This window comes from Topomyia yanbarensis, chromosome 3, assembly GCF_030247195.1.
Source record: "Topomyia yanbarensis strain Yona2022 chromosome 3, ASM3024719v1, whole genome shotgun sequence".
NCBI lineage: Eukaryota > Metazoa > Arthropoda > Insecta > Diptera > Culicidae > Topomyia > Topomyia yanbarensis.
In genome coordinates, this window is record NC_080672.1 from 175079441 (window position 1) to 175089794 (window position 10354).

Below are 10354 nucleotides of genomic sequence, written 5' to 3' on the forward strand. Positions count from 1 at the left end.
TTTGAGTCAAGTTATACGACAAATGAGTTGCAAAATGGAAATTGGCTGTTTGGCATTTAGAATCACTCATTCAGTGAGCTGCAAAAGTGAAAGACAAGCTCACAGAACTTGTTGAAAACTTCGATAAAATACAGACGACGATCGAAGAAAGCACCATCAATTGATCGACGTCTAAACTATTTCGAGTCGAAATATCAAGAATCAGATAAACATGTATTGAAGCATACCTACGTAGACGACCTTACATCAGGTGCAGATTCTTTGGATGAGCCAAAACAGTTTATTTAGCGGATAGTGATATTTGTTACAAAGTATAGACGCTTGGAACAGATTGATTTCGGATAGAAGATGCATTCATTTTTAATGTGACAGAATTACCGAAATATTTTTCCCTCTCGGATGATTTGCACTGGTGATTATTCTCCAAAAAATGTTATCTACGATTTCAACTGGCATGACACATTACTAATAAAGATCAGCCTTTTTGGCAGGTGTTATTAGAAGAAAACTATTGTTGTGAAAAATTCGACCACTCCACGATTTTCCATATAAACTGGTACCACTATCATATCACAATGATTGGCTTATTAAAATGAGTGCAAAATTACCAGTCAAGATCATTAATGACAAACCAAAGTCGCTTTAACCACATAGACCGAATGTCTTTAAAATGCACGAAACGTCGAGATTGGGTATAATCCCGAAAATATAATTTTGACAAACATTGACTTTTTTGGATATTTCTTGAGCGTTTTTTTTTCAAAAAGACATCTGCAATGAGTTACTCTCTTCGTTTACTTTCTCTTCTGTTAATAATTCGGTCACTTCAACATTTATCCCTCAACTCTTTTCATAATATGATAGTTAAAACCACCGTCTTTCGATCTGTACTGTAAAATAAGTGAAAAGTGTTATAGTGACGCCGTAAAAATCGAAAGAGAAAGTAAACAAAGAGAGTAACTCATTGCAGATAAGTCTTTTTGAAAAAACGCTCAAGATTTGAACATTTTACCTTTCCCATGTAGAAAAATGATGCAATCACTCCAAAAATCGTCAACCTAATCCCAGCTATTTTTTTCGACTGAGATAGGGTTTCTGGATTTTGCAGGGCGTAACTAGTAGTATACAGAGAGGGAATGCCCCCCCCCCCACTGAGCACACACCGCCCCTCACCCCTCCCCCTCTCAACCTCCCTCAGATTACCACTCATTAAAACCCCTGAGACAACCACCCTATCCATTCTTCATATCCCATTAACCCTAGGGGGAAGCAGGGACAGGAAAGACAGGTGTCTAGGGGCTTAAGGAACCCCTCCCCCTGACCTACTGAGAGTTGGGGAGTCTTACTAGAGTATGATGGGGTTTGAATTGTACTCTACTAATCTCTAAAAAAAGCCATAACTCCGAAAGCTGCTCCAACGAAGCGAGTCTGTGCCGCTTCTTCTAAGATCCTAAGATTCCAGTAGTCTATATCTTAGCAATAAAATCACCTTAGCCTAACCGGAGTGCCAACCGGCACATCAGGCGTGCAGTTCAACTCCCTCAGTAAGGATGGAGGGATATTGACTTGAAATGGCGAGTAGGCTCCGAGTACGTTCAAATCTCGTTACCATTTAATTGGCGGTAATAGGTTCGGCTGGAGCATTCCCGTTTTTATGCCGATCCGGCTCTGAACACTGCTCCCCATGAAAGATAGTATCAACCATTGCATGACCTCACTGCTCGTATATCATGGGATCACAAGAGGTGACTATGTAGAGCGAGTGGAGATAGCGGCCCGGAGTTGGGACTCAATAAAATGAAGCAAAACAAGGAAACTCACCTATACGGAGCAGGCGCGGTGAATGCGTTCACCAGAGGTGGTTTGGTTAGGTCACCACCACCAGTAGCAGCTGAAGTCATTCAACAAGAGCAGGAGGAGGGAAAGCAGCAGCAGCCAGAACAGCCAGAGCAGAGTGGAAGGAGTTGCACTCTACAGACGTCAAAAGTAGCGGCGGCGAAGTGCTTGGTGGGGCAGCTGCACAAGTTTGTGGACGCAAGAAACAATGTCCATAAGGACATTAAGGAGATGGTCATCAGAATCCGAAAGGCGCTACTGTCTGACATGAAGGAGTATGACACGGCATTGCGGAGGGCGGATGTAGCTGAGTGAGCATTGGTGTCGGCTAAGGCTACGATCTTCCTAGCCCCTCCGAAACCGGATAAGGAGAAGCAGATTGGAGTGGAGAACACGCCAGTTCCCATGACTCCATGACTGTTGTTGCCGAAGGAAAGGACGCCACCCAACAGGGAGAAAGCTGGAGTACCGTTGTAGGTCGGTAGAAGAAATACGAGAAACAGCAAAAAATGAATGAGGAGCGAAAAGGGGACCAGACAAGGCAAAGAAAACCCTCGGCTCAACAGAATGCGCCAAAGGGAGAAGCCGTGCTCGTCAAAGTCAATGACGCGACAACGTATGCAGCGCTGGTCAAGAAGGTCAGAGAGGATCCGGAGCTGAAGGGTTTGGACAGTGGCGTCATAAGAAAATTTTGTTCGTGAACTACTCGGTCTAGTCCCCAACGATGGAGTACGACGATTCCGGTAGAGTAGGGCGTCCGGTTTGCTGGAGCGCCAGCGCGACTGATGGTGTCTCGTCGCGGTCTACGCAATCTAGTTCCCGGCGGCGAATCTAGCTTACGCTGACGGAGAGTTTCCTGGCGAAAAAAGTTCTCCCAATACCGATTCTTCTTTGGTTTTCGCTATTTTTCTATCGAAACAACCGGTGGGGCACCGTGGTCGGTCTGGCGATTCCGGATGGAGCGTGACGTCCGGTTCGCTGGCGTTTCGAGGACTCATACTAGTCTACGCGACTAGTCCTCGGCAGTGGATCTAGCTTATTCCTGTGGAGAGTTCCCTGGGGGTGATTGCTCTCCCGAAATCGTTGCTCGATGTTCATTACGCCGTTTCCGCTGTAAGACGGTCATGATCTACATCATAACTTTGTTTACTGCGTTTCACGTCTTCACGTCGCTTGTCATTCTGTAGGCTACATTGTCCGGGTTGACGTCCGGTCCTCCCGGTTTAAGTAGCTCCTGCACTTCACTTCAAACCTCGGACATTCATGCTCCGGTGTCTCTTCGAGGATACTTCCTGAAGCAGCCGTGGCTCGGTAGGAGCTGTTTCAGGAAAAAGGTAATCTCTCCGTGCTTTCTATTGACCCATGTCGACAGGTTTGGATGAGCCGGTAGGTCCACTTTCCTTTCTCCGTATTGTCCCATTTCTGCTGCCACGTCACCATCGAATCGATTATCTTGATCTTCCTCACGTTTCTGATTGTAGCATTTGATATCCTCCGCCAGGGTGATGCAGATGGGGATCATCTCGGCGATAACGCATACTGCCTCCGATACGCAATAGCAACTCGTATGACCACCAGCCGGAACGCCCTGTTCAGCTTTTCGCGGTTCCACTTGGTTTTCAGCGCCGCACCCCAGGCAGGAACCCCATATCGCAGTATCGATGACGAAACGCTTGATAATAGAACGACATTTCGCAGGTGTAAACAACGTGATTGTTAAAGCTCAACCAATCATCGATTATCACTCCCAACTGCTACAGTGCACGTTTCGATGCAATCACATGCCCTTCGACGGTGATCTGTATCCGCTGAACCGCTTTGCAGTTGCTAACCAACAACACATCCGTCTTGTGGTGAGCTATTTGCAGCTTTGCCCCGTTCATCCAGCTCTCAATCGCATCTATTGTCTCCTTCACCAACACTTCCATTTCTTCAAGTGTCTCACTCATCACCGTTAGTGACACGTCGTCCACAAAACCCACGATTTTCACTTTCCTGGGCAGCCGCAGTGTTAAGACCCCATCGTACATCCCGTTCCAAAGAGTTGGATAGAGAAGAGCCCTGAGGAACACCCGCTGCGACTCGCATTGCCTTCTGCCCTTTGTTCGTCTGGTACAGCAGTACTCTATTCGGGAAGTAGCTCTTCAGGTTCTGGCTCATTCTTCTGTGCAGCGCAGCGGCATTAGTCTACACGAAGCTGGATGGCCCGGTGACTTCCCTGACTTTGACAGCAACATCAGCTTCTGTACCTTCCTCATTTCGGGGAAAGTTCCATCATCTACTAAAGACTTCAGCAGTACCATCCTGAAAATGTCCGGATATGCCAGGATCGCAGCTTTCAGCGCCACGGTTGGTATTCCATCTGGAACGGGAGTTTTCTTTGATTTTAGTTACATCGACGCTTCTTTAAGCTCGGCGTTAGTCGCTTTCCACTCGGATGTGTTACCTCCTTCTTCTTCGCCGTACGGTGTCGGTGGCCAGGTAGTTGAATCGTACTTCAGGAAAACACCCTCAACGATTATCTTTAGTTCACCCGGGCATATTTCAGCTGGTGTCGACGGGCCCTCATCTTCATCATGACGCGTCCCCAGGGATTGACGTCCATTTCTCACCACAGCTAACTATGGCAATTGGCTTGCTTAGATTGATCTCCCGTTTTAAAGAGTCCCTACCTTCTCGAAATGTTGCTTGCGCTCCTCTCTCACTCTCCGATCTAGCGCTCTGAGCCCTGCGCCTTCTGCTTCTAAGACAAGCAGCGTGTAACGTACTGAGCTACTCATTTAACCAGTAAACTACACACTGTCTACTGCATGGCTCCAGTTTTCGTGTCATTGTAACGTCACAAGCCGTCACAATCCTTCTTGTTAGATCAGCCACATCAAGGAATCAGCACCTAAACGACTTACGGGGACGAGAGCTAAGCGGCGAAGTAATAGATGGAGACAAAAGCTAGAAAAGAGTGGAGAGTAAAACAAAAGCTAGCATAGGTCGAGCCATTCCCTGAACCAAGTTAGGCTCTGAAATAGAGCTGAAGAAAGAGGTAAGACGAAAGTACAACGAGCTCCCCTCCCCCTCAAAATAATACCTTGACGTAGTTCCGTGGGGAGGAAGGGCGTAAAAAAAGTAAGGAGTGGTTTTTCAGGCTAGGCACGAACGTGAGTCGTTAGTCCCATACAGTGCCAATACACTACAGGCCACGTTTTTGAAGCTTTTTAAACCTCGCTATAAAAACGGGGTGTAGCTAGTGGTATACGGAGAGGGATTACCGCCCCCCCCCCCCCTCCACCCGCTGATCATATCCCACTTCCCACAGCCCCACTTCCAATCCCCTCTCAGATCACCCCTCCCCGATCAGAAACACATAACAGAAATATTTCAAAACTATATCTCGCATTGTTACTTGTTATAAATTTCTGTTATTTTAACTACTAACGAGTCCTAATTTATAACACAATATGTTACAAAAATTTTGTTCTGTTATAATCTTGTTATTTCATTCTGATCGGGTCATTGCACCCCCTGAGACCACCACCTCATCCATTCCTCATACTCATTCACTCTATCACCAGGAATACCACAATAAGCTGGGGGTGGTTCGGTTCTTGATTAATTAAAGATTATATATTTTGTTTCAAGTGTTTCAGTTTCGACATGTAGATCATCAAGTTCGTGCCTGGCAAGCCATTGTGTATAAGTGCAAAGTGTACTAAGAATGTAATAAACATTGCCATAATTATGTATATTTAACATAAAATCCATGGAGTCATAGTTGGAGAAATGAGAAAGGCACAATTACACCAATAGGTGGATTACAACAGGTTTTATCTGTTTGTATGTGCATATAATTGTTTTGGAGATTTTGTCAGTGCGACAGCTTTGCGTGAAATCAGATCTGGTATTAAGAAGGGAAAAAGGGTCTCAGCTAGAGATGGGCCATTCGTTCGCGAACGGTTCAAGTGAACTGGTTCTTCGAAGAGAATGAGCGAACGGAAGTTCTTTTTAAAAGAACGGTAGTTCTCAATTCTCTTCAAAGCGAATGAACTGAACCTGACCCAAAGCCGTTTGGCGAATTTCTCGGACCGATTTTTAGGCGAACGAATGAAAATGAACCGACTTGCCGTCCCACAAACCGCTCTCTGTGCTCTCCCAGAATGGAACCGGCGAAGAACGACTCATCACATTCTCTATTTCTCTAGTTATATATCATGAAGACATCGCTACCCTTGATGAACTTGTTAAGCATACAGGGGTATAATACAGTGATAGACATTCGTTTAGCCGACCCCCATTTTTTCTAATCATTTCGAAAAAAAATACAACTTAGTTATCTTTTTTTGGAATTGCATGGTAGATCTTTTTATTTTCGACATATTTGTCATAATCATTTAACATTAATTCGCTTTAGAGCAACAAAAATTAAAAAAAGGATGAAAAAGGGGAAGACATTCGTTTAGCCGAATGTAAAATTTCGCCATTCAGTCGACTAAATAACCAAGAGATTTCGAAGACAATCGATAGCTAATATTTAGTATGGCCGCCATCGTTTCGGATTACTTCAAAAATTCGGTTTGGCATCGAGTCCGAAAGTTTTTGAAGTGTTGCCATATCGATTTTGGCCCAACACTCTCGAATTGCTGTTTTTAGACTGGAAATGCTGTCAAATTGACGTCCGTTCGCATAAACCATTCTAGCCAAGATTCCCCAGAGGTTTTCTATGGGGTTGCAATCAGGACTGCAAGCTGGCCAGTCCAGCAACGGGATGTTTTTCTCAGTAAACCAAGCCATGGATTGCTTTGACACGTGGATGGATGCATTGTCTTGCTGGAAAACGATATCCTCATTCGCATCATTCTCAATATGGCCGATCAAAACATCTTCCAATAGCTCCAGATACATTCCGGAATTCATCCGGGTGGAGATAAAACAAATGGGAAGCTTGGCATTGTAGGAAAAGGCACCCCATACCATCAAACTTCCACCTCCAAAGTTTCGCTTCGATCTCACGACGCTGGTTTGCTTCAAATCGTGCCAGTAGCAACTGTAACAATCCGGTCCGTCCAAATTAAATTTTTTCTCGTCAGAAAAAACAACATTCCGCCATTCTGTCTTCCACTCCATGTACTTTCGGGCGAACTTGAGCCGATTCTGCTTATGAGTGAGGTTAAGTTTAGGCTTTCCTTGCAATTTCTTCCATTTAATGTCCGGCGATTCATTTAAAATCCGAGCAATATGCCGAGGGGTTACTGGAACATCCAGCTTTTGTTTTATCTGGGAGCAGGACAGTCGATTTTGCGTAGCTTCATGTCTGATTTGGCCTTTCATCCTCAAAGAAACTTTGGTGCGCCCTTTGGTAGGATGTTTAATTCCATATTTGGGTCCTTTTTTGATGAAATTGCGTACTACTTTCTCAGATCGGCCAATCTTTTGTGCGATTGAGACATTAGAGTGTCCTTCCTCCTTGAACAACCTTATAATACGTCGTTCTTCCTCCGTCAGTCGGGTTCCCTTCGCCATTTCTGTAACTATTAAATTTATCAACAATCAATCATAATTAAATACCGCATTATTGACGCACCTTGCCGATTATACGTTGTTCAGTCGAAACGTTTCAAAATATATCTGAAAACCGCTTTATTTCTTCTAAAAGTTCAATTTTTTACGCACCTCGGCTAAACGAATGTCTAGGGCCAAAACGCTGGTACAATGTTTACATCCGCCGCTACCGGTTCGTTGTGTGTGTGCGTGCGACTCGTTTCCTTCTCATGCAAGCGGTTCAAGTACACTACCACTACGACTAAAAATAGCCTGATTAAAAACATGCTTTAAATATTTTTGTCGAATATTTTTTAAATTTAAGGCGCTCGGCTAAACGAATGTCTATCACTGTAGTTTGGGCAGCATCTGTTTGGTTCCTCTCCAAGAATCGAATGTTTTGAGAGACATTCGCTAGATACAAGTAAAATATCAGCTGAACGGAAGAACGGTTCATGTGAACTAGTTCTTTTTACAGAACTGTTCAGTCGGGAATGGTTCTTCGAAGTGAACTGTTTCGCCCATCTCTAGTCTCAGCGTAAAAACCCTTTTTGCGTTTTTTTTAGAAATTTGGGTGAAGTGAATTGATCGAAACTTTTGTACATTATAATATACCACTTCAATTTTTCTATGCAAATTGATCGACAAGCGGCTTGGTGATGAAGATATTTATAGAGAGTCTCTGAAAAAAAACACGATTTGCGGTGCTAACCCTCAAAAAGGCAAGTTGAAATTGTGACTTTAAGAAGCATTGCTTCTAAGACCCAATGAAATCAAAAGCCTATTTTTTCTCGTTTTACCAGTGAGAGAATCGAATGCCGGAAAACGCTCGATCACTTGTATTTTAAATTACAAGTTCATTGAAACTAGGAAACTGTAACTAGCCGGGCCTCTGAGACCCCTTGCCTTTTTGAGGGTTAACTGGCATTCAAAAAGTACTCAACCGATTTATATCAAACATTTCATACATAGGGGAGAGTGCGTACGTTTGTTTCTTTCACATAACTTTTTAATAAAATGAAAACTTTGATTGCAAAAATCGTCATTTTTCGGTCAATTCGAATTATAAGAGCTGTGAGTAATGCGCAAATGCGAATACCATGTCCTGTCAGTAATATGAATAATATTGAAAATCATGTCAAAATGAAGTTTTTGTAAAAACGTGTGGTAACTTGATCCCCTGCCTACTAGGGCTAAACAAACAGAGCACACTATGACTAATAGTAACGAAAGTTAAGGTGGTTAGCTAGCCTGACAAAAAGAAACTAAAAAGACCACCTTTTTAGATGCCCGACAAGCTTTAACACCAGTAGAAAGTGAAGCCAGATATTTGCGGTAAATCAGTGCTGTTTGACTGGTTTTCCAACTTTCAATAACTTTTATCAAAATTTGTTCGCGAAACAAACATTTTAGTTCAATTTATACTGCCAGATTCCTATACATTACGGAAGTGTGTGTGTGACAGTTAGTGATAGGGATCAAGAGTCCCCAGTGTTGCAGGAATCAAAGGTGCCTATTGTACGAGGTGAATGAAATTAGTTTTTTTTTGTATAAATTAAGTAACTATTCATTTGAAAAACATGTTTTTCTAGACAAAAGCCCCTATAAAGTAATTGTACTTGAAAATATTCATGAATAATTAGTTTGACAAACTCATACAATCGTTCAAAAAAGTCGTAAAAAGATTTTCGAGATGAATTTTAACCCATATTTTCAAAAATAGGATGCAACTTTTTCAAAATAAATGCAATGCATTTGATTTGTTTTTCAAACATCGTTAACTACCAAATATGTCATTTTCTTTTTACATTGTGATATTTTTTTTGTGTTTGTATTACGTGATATGAAAAGCGAATCAAATATCCCCAAGGATCAAGTGTCCTCACTCTCTCCTATTCTATGTATAAAATACCTACCCCTATGTTGAGTTTTCGAGATAATTTTTCAATTATGGTGTTTTTTACTCATAAAATGGCGGAATTTTTCGGTCAAAACAGAAATTCCGCCATTTTATGAGTAAAAAACTTACCTAAAAAGTTATCTCGAAAACTCAATGTAGGGGTTAGGCATTTTATACATAGAATTTGTATGTCAAGTTTGAAATAAATCGGTTAAGTAGCTTTTGAATGGCTGTTATTTCCAGAGGCATTCTATACAAATCTTCATTACCGAGTCGCTGGCCGATAATTTTGCATAGAAAAATTACAGATTGTTATTGAAATGATACATTATAACATCAAGTTTTAATCAATTCGCTTCACCTAATTTCTAAAAAATTCGCGAAAAAGATTGTTTTTTTCTCACGCTGAAACCCTTACCCCCTCCTTGAGGAGTAAAAATTGGAGCTCGTCAAAACCTTACATTAGAAAATATTGCGTAGAACGGCAGATTATCTTGATAGGAATATCGGTGAGTCACTACGAGCAAAAATCAAAACTAATTGCTTATCTAGGATGTAATACTTTTTTTTTATTTAAGTACAAAGCTCTTTATATTCAAATCGATTATCAACGTTAGTACACTTACTACCATATATACAGTAGGATTATTTCCTAATTAGTAATACTGAATTCCACTATCTACATTACTGTTACTGTTTATATTCGACTTATCTTACAGCTTTTACTTTTCCCATCGCTTTGTTGGCAGCTTGCACTGCATTTGGCTGATGCTGACTAGTCCTGACTATGCTATTTATACGGTTGATTAATTGTTCGATGGAGACCACATGCCTAGCAGTCGCGACACGGGCATAACTTTTGCCCTTACTCTTGCGTCTACGAATAAGTGCAGCACGGATCAATAGAGGCAGCTGATCGATTGATTCAACGAGGTGTCTTTCGTGGTGGAGGATAAGTTCGTCGCCCTCGTCGGCATCGTGGTCCTCGTTTGTCACACATGCACAATTATTATTCAGATCCACATCACGGCAACGGTGTCGGTGTTGGTCGAACTCATTTCCGGAAAAGTTGAAGTCATCGTTGTT